Source organism: Lepidochelys kempii, chromosome 26, assembly GCF_965140285.1.
Source record: "Lepidochelys kempii isolate rLepKem1 chromosome 26, rLepKem1.hap1, whole genome shotgun sequence".
Taxonomy (NCBI): domain Eukaryota; kingdom Metazoa; phylum Chordata; order Testudines; family Cheloniidae; genus Lepidochelys; species Lepidochelys kempii.
This window is the reverse complement of record NC_136405.1, coordinates 4968169-4984920: the sequence shown is the minus strand read 5'-3', so window position 1 is coordinate 4984920 and position 16752 is coordinate 4968169.

Below are 16752 nucleotides of genomic sequence, written 5' to 3'. Positions count from 1 at the left end.
CAGGTAACCATATCTCAAACCCATCCATTAAGATTGGTGCTGTTGAGGAGTCTGGCCACACTGACTAAATTCTTCCCTACCCCCTAGGTGTGGTCTCCCTGGAGCAGGGGTTATCTCCCAAATTGCAGAAGCTTGCTGTACTGTTGCTGTAGCTAGATTTGCTCTCTGCAGAGGACTAGTCTCCAGAGCAGGCAGTGCAGCCCGTCTCACCAGCATGACCTGCACAAAGGAGGAAGAAAGTTTCCTTACAACTCAAAGTGGCAAACAAGTTGGATTGCCAGTCAGTGCTGTGAGGGAACCCCTGGTGGAGACACTTTACCCCTACCTATGCTTTCTCCCCTATGCCAGTTGCTCTCAAGCTTTCCAGACTTCTGTACCCCTTTCAGGAGTCTGATTTGTCTTGTGTACCCCCAAGTTTCACCTCCCTTAAACTACTTGCTTACAAAATCAGACATAAAAATGCAAACATGTCCAAGCACACTATTACTGAAATATTGCATACTGTCTCATTTTTACCATATAATTATAAAATAAGTTGATTGGAATGTAAATATTATACTTGCATTTCTGTATACAGAGCAGTACAAACAAATAATTGTAAGAGTTTAGTTTGTACTGACTTAGCTAAAGCTTTTTATGTGTTGTAAAACTATGCAAATATCTAGATGAGTTGTACCCCCTGGAAGACCTCTGAGTACCCCCAGGAGTACACAGACTGCTGGTTGAGAACCACTGCTTTATGCTGTACACGTGACTTCTTAACCATCTTTATTGCAGGTTAGCAGCATTTCGCAGGTGGTGTCCAATTGGCACAGGCTGATGTTTCCTTTGCCCCCATACACTCTGGCTCTCCGTGGAGTTTGGGAAGCTCTTGCATCCAATCTCTGCATGTACATCCTGAAGGTACCATGGGATTTCATTTTTGCCTACCTCCTAGCAGCCAGAATCCATGTCCATGCAGTTCTCATTCCTGCTGCAGCAGCAAGCCAAGGATTAGGAAGTTCACGAGTTCCCCTCTGAATTCTGTCCCAACTAGCAGCGTTAGCTAAGTCTCCAGCCCAGTTTCTGGAACTGCCTTGTTGTGGTGTTCTTTACTGGGTCAGCAAAGCTGCAATTTGCTGGCAGAGACACATCCAGCAAGTAATGCTTGTATCTTTATTATAAGAGGGGTGGATTCCTGTACTGTCTACATTCAGAAATACATGATGCAGCTGTATAACACACTCATCCCTTTTTAATGTCATTTGGGATTTCAGTCAGGAACAAATGGGGCTCATGTTAAAGCGGGTGAAGTACCGGCAGTGGGCAGCTTTCTTTGTGTTGGTTACAGCTCTGTTGCTCAGACTTGGTGGGGATTCTGTTCTGTTAATGTAGCATACCCTCTAATGAGAATGAACTGGGGCTGCTTAGATATAATGGGACATTGCCTCTTAAATACCTTACTAGGTCTTCAGAACAACCCAAGAAAAGACTGGCCTGGAGAGTCTATTCCAGGTTTTACACAGAGCCTAGTGCTTGCTGGGACAGGACTTTTGGAGTTCAGGGTGCAATTCTCCTACAGTTGAACAAATCCTCAGGTTTGCATGGGAATTCATGCGTGCAATGGACACATAATTAATCAAGGTCATACTTGTATAAGCCACTACTGAGTCTTGGTGTCTCAATGTTAAGAAGCTGCCTGGAACCCAGTACATAACAGGTGTCTGTTTAATTTGCCAGGCTATCTGCAACAGAGGGGTGATGAAGGGGTATGTGTGTAGCAGGTTAAAGAGGCAGGCACTTCAAACACTTTATCCATTGTAGCAGATTAATTCAATCCAAGGAGCAAGGTGGCAAGGGAGACTTAACTGATAAAAGGAACAGTACTCCCTGCTCTGGAAAAAGAAGAAAGTCCTGGGGCTGCCACAGGAATGAGGCCAGGCTGGAATGTGAATTCACTGGGTGGGGCACCGTTGCCAAGCCGAGAGGTTTTACCCCTTGCCTATACTTAAAAGGGTTTGCCAGTATAGCTGTACCAGAACACCACCCTCCCCTTCTTCCAGTGGAGAGGTGACTTACACCAGCAAACAAGGCCTATACCAATTCCCAGAATAAGCTATGCCAGTGAAAGGTCTTTGCTGGCATAGCTGTCAGTTAGGCATGTGTTCTTTGTTCTCTCCCCATACTCCTAACAGACACAGCTAAGCTACTAAACTTTTTAGTGTGGACTAGGGCTTGCTTAGTGTACTTGCTACAGAGATTCTTGTGTGGATTTTCTAATGGCTGCACATGCAATCATGTCAACGGTAGAGCGTTCAGATGTGTGAGCCTTATGCAAATGGGTGAGAACCGCAGTGCAGACCAGTCTGATGTTGTGGGTATTGCACATGTGCACACACACTTCCCAGTGATCTCTCTGCTGCTTTCACCACTTTTTTTGCTGTAGCTGGGATTGATCTGTTGTTTCCTCGGCAATAGCGGGAGCAGTTATGTCGCAGCTTAGGGAGGATTACTACAAACAGAGGAGAAATATTGATGTGATCTCCGATGCAGCAGCCAGCTAATTTGTGGCTAAAAGCGCTGATGCAGTGGATACTGAGGCTGAGCTTGGCTGGTTGAAGGGAGGCGGGGGTGGCTTTTGGAAGAATACGGAACCCTGATCTTTTGCTGCTAATGGAGCAGGTCAGAGAGCATAGTCTGAGCTTCCTTCTAACACGTGGGATGCTGTCCCTTAAATCCAGACAGCCACAGACTCCTGAGTATTTAGAATGAGGGATAGAAGCTGGAGAGCCTGACCGATAAGGTCCAGTTACAGCAGGAGTCCTCCATTTTCTCATGGTCTCCTCTGAAGCCCACTGAAGTCAATGGAAGACTTTCCATTGGTTTTTAATAGGCTTTGGATCAGGCCCTTTGAAATGGATAAATGCCTGTATGAAATGGAGGCTGGTGGAGACTGAGAGTTGGTGGCTGTATGGTGGGATGAACTTGGACCACCACAAACTGAGAACACTAGCCAGGGCTTCTAAAATCCTAGATATGTCCCCTTCCACTTCTTGACAAGGCCTCTGAAACAACCTAAAGAGACAGTTTCCCCTGAGAGAATCCAGGCTGGGATTCATACAGTCACTACTGTGTTGGGCTTTACAAAGGCCAAACAAAGAGATGGTCCACGCATAGAACTGCTTACAGTCTAAGCAAAAGTGTTTGTGTATTAGGGATGGGACTGTTATCTCAGTCCCTTCTGGCCCCAAACAAACTTTTCTGTGATTGTGGCTAATGTGAGAGGCAGGTATTTATTTATTCAGGTTCTTATATTGCTCTCATCATAGCCCTGGCTGGGATGATTTAGTTGGGGATTGGTCCTGCTTTGGGCAGGGGGTTGGACTAGATGACCTCCTGAGATCTCTTCGAACCCTAATCTTCTGTGATTCTAGGATAACATCTGAGCATCCTCCAGCATTGCGTTAAGCACTGTGACTAACAGCTAGCTCAGAGTCTCCTTTGCTCGTCTGGCTTGTACGCAGGCATAGCAGAGGTTAGAGCTCCACTACAATGGTTTTTTGGGACAACCTGCGGGAGGAGGAGGCTGAACAGGGTTTCAGTCCTGATGTGCAGTGGACCTGGTGTGCTGCAAATTACAGCCACAGAAACACCTGGGCTCGTTGCACGAGTGGCTTAGACGCACTGCAGCTAGACCACTGCTGAACTATGGGTCTGATTTTGCTAGAGCTGATGCACTCTAGGGGCACATAAATGCTCTGGTCTCCTCTCCTAGTCTCAAGCCAGAGACCTTGTCTTTTACGTGTGAAGCCCTCTGTACATCCATGGCACTCTGGCTATGATCACAAGAACAATTGGCTTTGGGTACATCCCCCTGGAAAGCAGGCACTTGGATAGGCATGGGTAATTCATGTGGAGTGCAGCCCCTGATCTCAATAGAGACCATTTCATATTTGTCGAAGTATTTATTACAGGGACGAGCTGAGGTACATGAGGAGCTTGTGAGCACTTCAACTGCATTCTGCCTCCTCTTTTGCCACTCACTCCTTTCCCAGCATCAAATCTATTTGATTAGTCCAATTTTTGTACACAACTCTTTGCACAATTAGTGAATAATGTTTTGAGAGTACAAGCTAATTGCCTGCTCCATCTTTGCCCTATAAAGCTTTTTGCTTTCATTTGTTTCACTAATTTGTATTAGAACCCTGTGGGGGCGGGGGGGGAGGAAACAGTCCTGCGAAGATTGAACACAGGCTGCATCTTCTGTAGGGCAGGAAACCTTCATCCTTGGTCACTTTCTTATCTCCTCAAATGTGGTCAGGTTCACGGCATCAAACCTTTAACCGTTGGGGTCTGGTCAACTTACAGGGAGTGGGATGGATTCAGAAACTCAGCAGGCAATTACTCTGATGGCCTGATCCTGCAAGGTACTGGATTCTTCCAGGGAGGTGATAACTCTCATCCCCTAATAAATTTACTGGAGGTTCTGATTTTCCACTGCCTTGCCCTTTGTCATTCACATATGTGTAAAATAGATGTAAAACGATTATTTGTATTGGAGGCCCTACTGGCATCAGGAACCTATGGTGCCAGGCCCTGTGCAAACTGGTTAGAGACCATTCCTGCTCCAAATACCAAAGAGAAATAAGAGGAAACAAAGTCACAAAGCAGGTTAAGAATAGAACCCTGCTCTCCGAAGACCAAGGTTTCATGCTCTATCTCTGGATCCAGTGTGTCTCAGGAAGGCATAACAGTTCAGAGGGGCTGTAATGTGCCCCTCCTTTTGCATTGGTGTAAATGTTCACAGGAGGTTCAGGCCAGACAACAGAGAACTAGATTCTGGAACAGTAGTACATACATATATTTGTATCTCCCTACTTCTTTGTAGTGACCTGAGTGACACTTTGCTGTGAGAGAGTGCCGATGATTCTGCCCCGTCTATTGGAACGTATACACTGCCTTGCATTGCCAGAAGTCCAAGCACAGCAATATTGCGTCAGTGCCAGAGAACCAGACCATGAAAGGGGCTAGAAACAGAGTAGTGAAGCTGGGCAGGCTGAGTGGTGGTGTTGCAGTCCAATGACATGCAAAAAAGCAGGCAGGCTGCACACGGGGTGAGAATAAAGCCGTTTTATTAGCCAGAGGTTAGTTAGCTCAGGGATGTTTAAACAAAAATGATCCAGGCAGAGATGCACAAAGGGCAGTTAGGCACCCAACTTCCATTGAAAGTAAAAGGAACTAGGCATCCAACTGGCACTGACTTTCAGTGGCAGTTGGACACTTAACTGCCCTTTGTGTCATGGAAATTCTCCCCGCCACACACCCCTGGTTTTACCTTGAGAATGTCCCTGTAAAAGTCACTCAGCACCGAGCAGCCTGACTAAATCCTATCCATGGCAGTGCCATTTGTCTGAGACGTCACTGGGACTAGGGCACAGCTAGTGTGTCAGATGCCATTTCAGCTCACGCTGTCCATGGCAGCAGGTTTCCTGGCCCTTGTGCTGCTGGTGTTTGCAGTGTTAGCCTGACCTTCAGGGACCCAGTTTTCACATGGGCCTGGCAAAACCAATTTGTCCCCCTGGCCTAACTCCCTTCTGTAGCCACTGGTTTGGCCTCAAAATAAAAGTCTCTCAGAACAGCATGCCTTTTGCACAGCAAGGCCCACAAGCCACGCTTCCCTGTTCCAGCATCTCCTCTGGTTATATTTACAGCAAAGCTATTTGCTTATTAAACAGAGCACAAGTCAGTGTTATTCCAGCAAGGGGTTCAAAGCAATCGATACTGTCCATTTTCCCTGTGATAGATTTCTGCAATGCTGGGGTCCCGATCAATGGGAGGTGACATATATCATGCTAATTAAACTATCTTTAAAATATATTCTCCAACCTTCCAGGCCAGCCGTGGTGTGTGAATGCCCCCTTGGTAATCCTGCTGCTTGACTACAGCCTCCCCAAGGGCTCTCCTTGCAGAGTTTAGGATAATTGATTTCATGGCACCTTTTCTTGGTGGATGTCAGAGCTGTGCATAGCCCTTGAAAACCGCCTTGGCAAGGTTAGCAGCAGCGGGAACAGCTGCACCATGCTGAACACACTGCACTCAGTGCTTTCTGGGTGGCTTTCTCTGTTCTCTCCCATTGAGTTTTCCCTGCTACCCATAAAGGGCAGATGTTTGTGTAGGACTGACAGTCCTGGGTTCCTTTCCTGACCCTGCTGCCCATCTCAGCTGAGTCACGTTCTTATTTTTGTTTGCACCAGTGTAAACCTGGATCTGCTCCCCTGAATCCAGCAGAGTTGCTCTGGGCTTACAAGCCTCTTAATTCCTTCTAATAGAATCCAGGAGGCCAGACAGCCAGTCACGATTTTAACTACAGGTTTCAGAGTAGCAGCTGTGTTAGTTTCTATTTGCAAAAAGAAAAGGAGGACTTGTGGCACCTTAGAGACTAACCCATTTATTTGAGCATAAGCTTTTGTGAGCTACAGCTCACTTCATCGGATGCATAACTACAACACTCTGCCCACTGTAAATGCTGCAGGAATGGGTTTAGGTTGCATTTGGCAGGTCATGGAGCAGAGCACTCTATCCCTTCCCACTCACTCAGTACATCTTTGCATCCTCTATGGATGAACTTCAGCTGATACTGCTTTGTTGGGACTTTGCCTGTCTGCACCTCAGGCTCTGGGAGTAACCAGGCTAATGAGGAGATCAGGCAGCACTAAGGGGAATATGGAGATCAGAAACACAATGACTGTACAATACTATTTCCCCACATATCCTTGGGGAGGAGACAGCCCTTCGGTTCCTGCTGAGGCTGCGACCAGAGATGCACCCCTGGCTTCCCTTTGGAAGTAGTAACATTGCTGGGTCCCCAGCTCCTGAATATTCATGAGGCCACCGCTATGCTATGCCCCATACTGTGCAATTATCATTTTAAAGGCTCACAAATGCTTATCGGAGCGTAACATGATTTAAAGCAACATTGAGCTGGGTGCCTGCGGGGATGTTGGCTGATTGTGAGGGTGGCGGGCGCATCTCTATGCAGGGAAGAGAGTTGGTGGGCGGGCTTTCCGCCCACTAAAACGCTCTTTCCTGGGACGTAATATCAGCAAGGAGTGGAGGGGAGTGGGAACCTTGGGTTGCTCCTCTGGATAACTGGAGGTAATCTTGCTCATGTCGCCAACTGGGGCACTGCCAGCTTTCACTACTTCATGTGTGCTGAGTGTTCTGAAATCCTCAGACAAAGGTGTGGGACAAGGGCAAGGCTAGCCAGGCTGCCCACTTAAAACTTTAGGAAAGGGGTAGATCTCAGATTTGCCTCCTTCAAACCCAAACACTCCTACCAATTGGGCTAAACTATACTATAAGGGGGTTCAAAAGGGAGCTAGATAGGTCTATCAATGGCTATTAGCCAGGATGGGCAGGAATGGTGTTCCTAGCCTCTGTTTGCCAGAAGCTGGGATTGGGTGACGGGGCATGGATCACTTGATGATAACCTGTCCGTTCATTCCCTTTGGGGCACCTGCCATTGGCCACTGTCAGAGGATGGGAGGATACTGGGCTTGATGGACCTTTGGTCTGACCCAGTATGGCCATTCTTATGTTCTTCAAGGAGAATCTCTGCTAGTACTGCTGTACAGGGCTTGTGACCCACAGTTGGGCAGTTCTGATTCCATCCACGAGACAGCAGCTGTCATACATGCATACTAGTCAGCCCATTGTGGCATTCTCCTGTTTGATCAGTACGTCATGCTGTCCTGTACAAGGAGGAGTGGCAGAGAAGTCCCTTTGGGTGTGAATTTTATTAAAGACTATGGTGACAGTGCACAGGTAAGAGTGCCTGTACGTGACAAAATGATCAGACACCGAATACACTGGGGCTGTTAGAAAAGAAATGCATCTCCAACAAACATCTAAGCGCACTATACAACCTGAATGCAGAAACCACTATGCTAAAGCCAGGAATGAGTGCAGTGGGGGGATCCTGGTTGCTGATTGAGAGATCTAGTGACTACTGCAATATAAATAACGCTGGGGTTTATTTAATTGTTGAGCAGCTCCCACGTGTAAACTGTGTATCCATTATCCACGCACGCAAAAATAGCTTTGACCATTTATACTTGTAAGCTCTTTGTGACCGAGATTATCTTTCAGGCTAGGTGCTGTACAAATACAGAACAAAATGGGGTCCTAGTCCGTGACTAAGGCTCCTAGTGACGGTAATCCAAATAACAGTTCTCACACATGCGCTGCATCCCACATTGAGCCTAAGTGGTTTGTTTTGTTTTTTGGAAGTGCTGAGCACCTACCACTAAAGTCCGTAAAGAATCAGAAAGTGATTTTAAAAACAATATTGACACTTCAAAATTGTTTCCACTTCACAAAGTTTGAAATGGCCTGTTTTTAGAATTGGTTGGGGAACTTTTTTCATCCATGAAATTTTCATTTTTGCATACGTTTCCCAAAAAATGGCGAATGGCTTTCACTGAAAGCCCAAAAGCCTGAAAACAAACTTTTGGCTTACAGTTGCCAAAAAATGAAATTGAAAAAATGAAATAGGAAAGGCCTGTGAAGGGAATAAAATCAGCCCTAGCCCCCTGGGTTATCTCCAGTCATAGCTTGAGGGGGGTAATTTCTGCCAAAAGTTTTGCATGTTACAAGCATCCTTTGGATGTGCGATCGGAGCAGGCTCTCTCCCCTAGCATCTGACTTGGGATCTTGCAGGTGATTAAGTTCAGCATCTCATAAACTGTTTCACCAAATTGCTGTATTAATAAGGGGCCGTGTGCTCTTGGAGGATCATTAATTATAGATAGGATTTATCTTTTTTTTTAAATTTCCCCTGCAAACTAGCCTGTGTCCCCTCTCGGTGATTATGCAATCACGTACGGCGCCGAACAATGGGGAAGGGAAATGTTCTGGTCCACAAGCCTCCTCAGATGAGTAGAGCACGCCTGCCTGAAACAAGGGGCTCCATATGCAAGAGCTTAAATATTTGGAGGCTGTTGCTTCTGTGCAACAGGAATGACAAGAGGGTAAAGAGGAAGGAAAAGAGCTGGCTTTCTCCCTTTGCCATTTCTAACATGGGCATTTAATTGGTGCAGTAGGAGCCGGCTGTTCCGCTGACCTCCACTAATTCCTTATGCCACAGCTGTATGGTGCCATCAGTCAAGTGAGTCAAAGGGGTGGGAGTCAGGATTCCTGGGTTCTATTTCCAGATCCTCTCGGCAACTGGTGGGCATGCTTTTGAGCAAGCCAGATTTCATGGGTGTTGCAGAGCACCTGCTGCTTGACTCCATAACATGGAAATGGGGGCGGTCAAGCCCTCCCTCCCCCAGCTTGCTGAGTACCCAATGGGGAATAGATAAGCACCACAGACAGAGCAGCGCCATTCTCAAGGTGCTTACACTCATTTTGTATAATTGTGTGCAAATCATTTCATCGCTCTGGGCCTCACTTTCCTCATGTCTCCTTATAAAACAGGAGAGACCTTGCCCTTCTCGGTCTTGTTTCATCCATTATAAACATCGGTCACTACTATTCACAGCACCCCTTGATCCCTAAGCAATATCCTCGCTGTTTTACAGAGAGGCAACTTGTGGAAGAGAAAGATGAAATGTGTTGTCACCCGGCAAGTCTGTTCCAGAGCCAGCAGCAGAACCCAGGAGTCCTGACTTTGAAGTCAACCTGCCTGTGCCTCAGAGCGGGGTGGGGCTTGGGCATTGCAAACTTTAGCTAAGGGAGTTTTTCAGAGCACTCTGCACTTCAAAGCACCCTCTGGTCCTAGCATGTCAGAGCAGCATTGTTAGGTGTCTAATCCGATTCCTCGGCTAGCAAAACTACCTGTGCAATTATCACGATTGATTTACTATTAACAATCATTTAGGTAGAGCTGGAGGTTTGCATGGTTCTCTATGTGCTTGGGATCTAATCCAAAGACAACAGGAGTCATTCCATTGACTTCGGTGAGCTATGGGTCAGGATCAATAGAGGAGACCCATTCCCCGGCTCCAAAAACTGTGTTGTTAAACACAGGATAGCAGGTCAGAGGAGGATTATTCCTGCTGAGAAGTGGTGTTTAGGAAAGCCCTGTAGGATTGCAATGGGATGCATAGGAAAGCTATGTCAAACTGGGGCTAGTGAACTACCGAATCCTGTATCCGGCCTCCACTGTATACCTGCAGGTGGGGATCGTCATTGGTGCCATAGGACACCCTCAGCTAGGTCAGTGGCTGTCACTCAACAGCCGCTCTTCTGACCTCAGAAACACAGTTCACGCTTTGCCGTTGCGCTGTCACAATGGGAGCACAAAAGATGAAGCCATCAGGGATAGACGGGTGCATGCAGGCCAAGCATTCCCAGGACTTCCTTTGTGTCTCCGGTCTCGGCTCTTCCCAGAGCAGGTCCTGACCTCAGATACCGTGATAATGGGCTTGTAAAGACAGACAGACCCCATCCCGCTCTCCATGGGCTCGGAGTCATGCTGCTGGTTTCAGCAGGGGTGTATTCCGGGTGACCCTATATGGGAATCTGGAACAAGCTCCCTTTTCACCCCAGGCCTGAATAAGGCTGGCAATGAGTCTTCTCGGCAGCTCCCCAGGTGGGGTATGTCAGCTCTCAGAGACACGGACGGGGAGGATGAAATGGAGCTGGAGCGTGGGATTTATGCCTGGCCCTCCTAGGCTTTTCAGAAGCCCATGGGGAAGTGACACATTTACCGAGAGAAGATAAATTCCCTTTTGCAGATTTATTAGAAGAACTTGAAGGGGCATAAAACTGGATCATAGATTTTTTTTTTTCTGTTAAAGTCTTTAAATTTTTATGTCACGCCGTAATAGTAAATGAAGTCCGCCCTGCAGTTTAAATAGTCCTTGATTAAATAATCTCTTCCAACCCCTCCCTCCCCCCCACCACCACCTCCCTTGGGCTGCCTGCTGAGAGCAGCTAAGGATGCCCTTCCTATAGTACGGGCAGTTGGATGGTAGAAGCACAGCTGAACACACAGCCCTGGGGGCAGTGGCTCCAGGGGGCCTGCCTGCAGACCTGGGTTTGAATCCTGGCCTTAGGTCACCAGTGGACTGAGTGGGTTGAGTCTCATTTGGGTGGATCCTGGTGGGGGTTCCAGTCGCATCAAACAAAGTAATAGTGTAAGTTTCTGCACAATTAGCAGCCTGGGACCTGGACTGAGACAGCAGGTGGGGGGGCTGCAAGTCAGGATAAAGGTGTGTTGGCAAGGCTGCATGGGTGGGTTCCCAGAATGAAAGAACAGGACGAGGATGTCACAGTGGGTGTAAAGGTACAGCAGCAGAGCTATGTGTGGGGAGCCAAAGTCTGGCATCACAGGGTGCTGAAGGCCATTGACTGAGCTGAGTGGGATCCCAGGACTGCAGTAGTGGGAAGTGCTGCAGGTCAGGAATGAGGTACATTGGCTCAGCTGGATGTGGACCCAGAACTGAAATAATGGACAGGTTTCAGATTCCGATTGAATGTAGTGCCTGGAAATTATGGGGAATGCCTGTGTAGCACTGCATGTGAGGAAAACTTTGCTTCCTTTCCCAGGATTGAAGGAGGTGAGCAGTGGGGGTTGAAAGGAACACCATGGGTATTTCCCTGACTATTACTGCAAGCTGTCTTGCATTCACTGCTCGGTGTCTCTCCAAGACTGAATATCCTCACGCTGACATCAGTTTCACACCACACCACTTATATCAGCTGAATGGAATTACTCCTGATTTACAGTGGGGGGTTGTGTGTGTGAAAGCAGAATCAGGCTCTAGAGGGGATATCTGCAAGCTTTGTGTTTTGAAGGACTTGTGGTTCCCAATCTCACAGGAGCTCTTGAAAAATTTCCCCCCATATGGGGAAATCATGCATGCATTTTCTTCTAGCAGAAACCCAGCACTCTGACCATTTCCCAGTGCATGAACACACACACCCCTACATCTCATCAAAGATTTAGCAGGGGAGAGACAATGATGTTTGCAGCAATGTCTTTGAGACTTCATCATCTTTGTGGAATATACTACAGTACATTTACTAGTACATTAGGAAGCATTATAAATATTTAAAGCTAAACTACCACTGTCAAAATAAACGAGCAGAGTACATTTTGGGAGGCATTAGGCTGGCTCTTTATTTGTTCACTTCCTCATTCGCAAAATCGCTCAGCAGCCCCGTCAGGGAGAATCAATGAGGCTCCACCGTACGGCTCCTTCTGTGGCTGCTCTTGGCACAGAGGCTGTGCCAGACAGTGACAATCTCTCCCTCTGGGCTTGATGCAAAGCTAGTGGAAAGACTCCTATTGGTTTCAATGGGCTGTATAGTAGGCTGCGGTGTGTGCTCTCATTGCTTTCCATGGATTCATAAAATATTAGGGTTGGAAGAGACCTCAGGGACAAACCCCAACTAAATCATCCCAGCCAGGGCTTTGTCAAGCCAGGCCTTAAAAATGTCTAAGGATGGAGATTCCACCACCTCCCTAGGTAACCCATTCCAGTGCTTCACCCTCCTAGTGAGATAGTTTCCTAATATCTAACTTAGACCTCCCCCACTGCAACTTGAGACCCTTGCTCCCTGTTCTGTCATCTGCCACCACTGAGAACAGCTGAGCTCCATCCTCTTTGGAACCCCCCTTCAGGTAGTTGAAGGCTGCAACCAACCTCCCCCCCCCCTCCCCACTCTTCTGCAGACTAAATAACCCCAGTTCCCCTAGCCTCTCCACATAAGGGGATGGCCCCACCATGCTCCTTTCTGTGGGTATGTGCATGGGAGGGGACTCAGTCGCTCTGGATCCTGTCAGTGCAGGGGTTGCCACCCCACCAGATTAGGCAGCAGCAGCACCCACCTCCTCGAACGTCCTGGTTGCCCAAGGATCTGCATGCTACCTGGCAGGTCAGTGGGAAATATGCAGAACCCCTAGATCCAAGACACTGCCCTATGGCCCTAACCATTCTCCAGCAGCATGGCTGGATTGGATCCACTTTCCCAGGGGTGCCAGTGGCTGATACTGCCTCAGGGTGCCCTATGCTGAGAGGGTTCAATGGAGCAGTTAATAAAGCTCTTTTGTTGGGTCGAGAGAGACGTGCCTGCCCAGCCATCCCTCTGGACAGCTCGCTCCTCTCCATCGTTGACCTGCAGACAGCTTGCCATGGCACCTGGAGAGAGGGATGCTGCTGCCAGAGACCCCTTTTGTATGCAGGATGGGGAGCTCTGTTTGCAGAGTGTCTGTCTGTGTAGATCTGAAGGGCGTGCCACACCGCACCCTGCAAAGTGATTAAGGAGGCAATGTGATCCAATGGCCATAGCAGAAGGAGCCAGCAGCCCTGGGTTCTACTTCTGGATCTGAGTGGGGTTTAGCGCCTAGAGAAGTGGGGACTGAGAGCCAGGACTCCTGGGCTCTGTACCTAGCTCTGGGCAGCAGTGTTGTTTAAAGGTTAGAACCAGGAACTGGCAGTCAGGACTTCTCCTAAGTTTTATTCCCACCTCTAGTAGGCGGTGTGGTCTAGTAGTTAAAGCAGTGGGTTTAGGAGTAAGGGGACTCGTGGGTCATATTTTTCCCAGCTCTTCCATTGACCAGTTCTGTGGCTCTGGGAGGTCACTTGACTTCCCTTTGCTTCCATTTCCCCTTTGAAAAATGGCAATAATAATACCCACCCTTTGAAAGTGCTAAACAATATTAAATATTAAATAAAATCCAACGTTATAGGTATTAAAGGTAATACTTTTTCCAGTGTGACCATGTTTAAATGACTTGGGTTACCCCTGGCTGATCGACTGTAGAAATTTTGCTGTCACCTACAGACAACAAGAACTTCCATCTTATACTTACGGGCATTTGAGAGGACTAAAGTGCTTTTTGTTTCTTAAAAAATGATTTTCTGTTTTGAGGTGGAGCCAAATATCTATATGGGGGAAAATCTATAGATCCTGATAGAAGATTGTCCAGGCATAATACACTTCATGCACGACTCAGCTATATCTCAGAAGGAAAATAAATATATTGATAGGTCTCCTTAGAAGAGCATCTATAAATTGCGGTTGCTTGAGGTTCCTAATAAGATTACGGTTGCTGTAATCGGCACGTTAAAAGCTTGGCTCCAGAGATTGTGACTTTCACAAGCCTGTAGGAACTGACAATAGAATCCAAGAAGAAATGTTGTCTAGCCCTAAGACAAGGGAGTGGGGAGTCAGGACTCCAGGGTTCTATTCTGAACTCTGAGTGTGCATTTGGTCTCATGGTAGGAGCAGGATAAAGAGGGTGTATTCATAACAAAGTCTGACCAGCTTTACGACTTAGACGCACACAGGGTACCAACATCACACAGCGGATACTTTCATTTGTCTTGTACACGTTCCGTGCAATGTCAGAAACCCCCTTACGCTTTTCCTTGGAAAGTCTGATTAAAGTGGATCTCACATCAAACAGCCATCCAATAAAGGAGGGTACAAAGCATGCGGGCAGGGTGCAGAGCGGTCTTTGGTTGAGATTTTCAGTTTTAAAATGAATGGGAGCTGTGTGACTAAGTCCCCTAAGTGGCTTTGAATATTTCAGCCTGTCTCTTTTGGAGATTAGTAGGTCAAAAAAGCCACTTGGAACCTTCTCTAGGGTCCTAGACAGGCCCATAACATGCATCACTACCGGAAGCCTAGCAGATAGATCTCCAGAGCAGCAGGAACCCTTCTGCAGAACATAGGCTGAGACCATCTCTGCTATATTGCAACCAGCTGGTGATTTTTCAGCTGCCCTTCTTTGTTTCCACAGGGCCATTTCTGTCCCTCTGAGCTAAAAGGCAATTCCTCACCCGCAGAACTCTGCATGGGTTGGGCCTCCATCTAGGAACTTGGTCCCAGATCCTCAAAGGTCTTTAGGGGTCTAATTTCCCTTGGGAATTAGGTGCCGAAATACCTTTCAGGATCTCAGCATCAGATACTATGGTGATGGATGGAGGGCTTTGGAGTGGGAGTCAGGAGACCTAGGTTCCATTCTTGGCTCTGCTACTGACCTACTATGTGTCCTTTGGCAAGTCTCTTCCCTCTCCGTGCCTCAGTTTTCCTTCCCACTCTTTGTTCACCTCACCTACTTAGATGGTAGGCTCCTTTGGGCAGGGATTGTCTCTTATGCTGTATATGTACAGCACCTAGCACAATGGGGCCCTGATCTTGGCTGGGGGGTCTCAAGGTGTTGCTGGAAGATAAGTAATAGAACTGGAGCAATCAATGGGCTAATTTATTGGGGGTGGGGGGGGGCTGGAGCTGTATTAATGGAGCCTCTCCAGCACCCTGAGCCAAAGGAGAGAATACTGGGATGGGCTAGAACTCTTCCCTCTTCCCTGTAAGACAGATCTTGTATAATGGATTTTTACTCTTCTTAGCTGGCTTTCTTGTGCTGTTTGGAACAACACCTCAAGTCTGTGAATCTCTTCCTGGTTATCAGGACAGCCTGATCGGTCCATTCATGATACACAGTGCCTCCTGATTAATCTCAACAGATTTAATGGAAAATCCTGCTTAATGGAAACTCTATTTTCCATGCACCAAGAGGCCTATCCAGATTCCATGGAAGCCAGTGGAGTGACTCCCATTAGTTTCCATGGTCTTTGGATCAGGCACCAAGCCATTTAGCACTGATATGGTACCGTTGTGCCTGTTGAACATCCAGGGATTTCCTGCTCCAAAGAACACTTAATTACTGCATGCAGCGCCGCCCTTCTTCAATTAACTGCCCTATATAATTTTATGTTTCCAGGCTAGTTGCATGTGGTTTGTGTATAAACCTTGTGAAATGATGGCCCAGGCAGGCAGGAGCCATGAATTCTCTTTTAAGAGGACATGGCTGAGAGCCACAAAATCTGGCTCTTGTTTTCTGACATCCCTCTCTTTAGTGCTTGGGATCTGGGATTCTGAGTGAGGCCATGGTGCCCGCTCGGACTGGATCCTGAGTCTCCCACCCAGGGATGGATCCTGCGCCTCCCTATGTCCGTGCACTTGATGGGTGGGGAACCTCCATGACTAAAAATCCCTGGTTCGGTGAGGAAGAAAGGGCTCATCTTCATCTGTGACTGGAGCCTAGGGAGGCCTCTCTGTGATTTATGGAGTCTGTGATGGGGGACGGTTTGGAAACTAGGCATGGATGGGACTTATGTAGGATGGCAGTGGCAATGCACATTGTCCCTTCTCTAGCCTTGCAGGAATTAGGGGCGAAAAACTTAACAGACCCTGGAAGCAACTTCTCCCTTTGGTATTGCATAATTGAGTTGAAACCTCTGCAATCTCTGGCATAGGCTGCTCTTGGGGACAGGATATCAGACGTGATGGACCAGTTCAGGTATGGCACTTGCTCTTTGGCCTGGTTATTTAACTAGATGCTGTGATGCCATATGGACGGATGGATAGACAGACTGACTTACGAGGATCTGAGGCGTGGGGTGAGAGAATGTCCTGGAATCATGAAGCATTGTTAACCACTGAATTGCATCCATGACATCTTAATGATCAGTTCAAAGCCAACTACTCTGAGTCCGTCTATTTAACTGGTTGCCAGAGTTGCCCTTAATTTGGATAAAGTACAGCACTGACTCTCTCTATATATTTGCTCTAATAAAAAATTCACCTTTTTCTTAAAAATCCCCTGCGAAGGAGGAAATAAGTTCTATGCTCTGCCTGTTGAATTGATGGATGTGCTGTGGTCCGAGCCAGACCACTTAGTTTAAGCACAAAGAGAGACTAATCCCTGTGTCCATCAATCAGGGGTAAAAGCCTGGACCCTCATTTATTATTGCG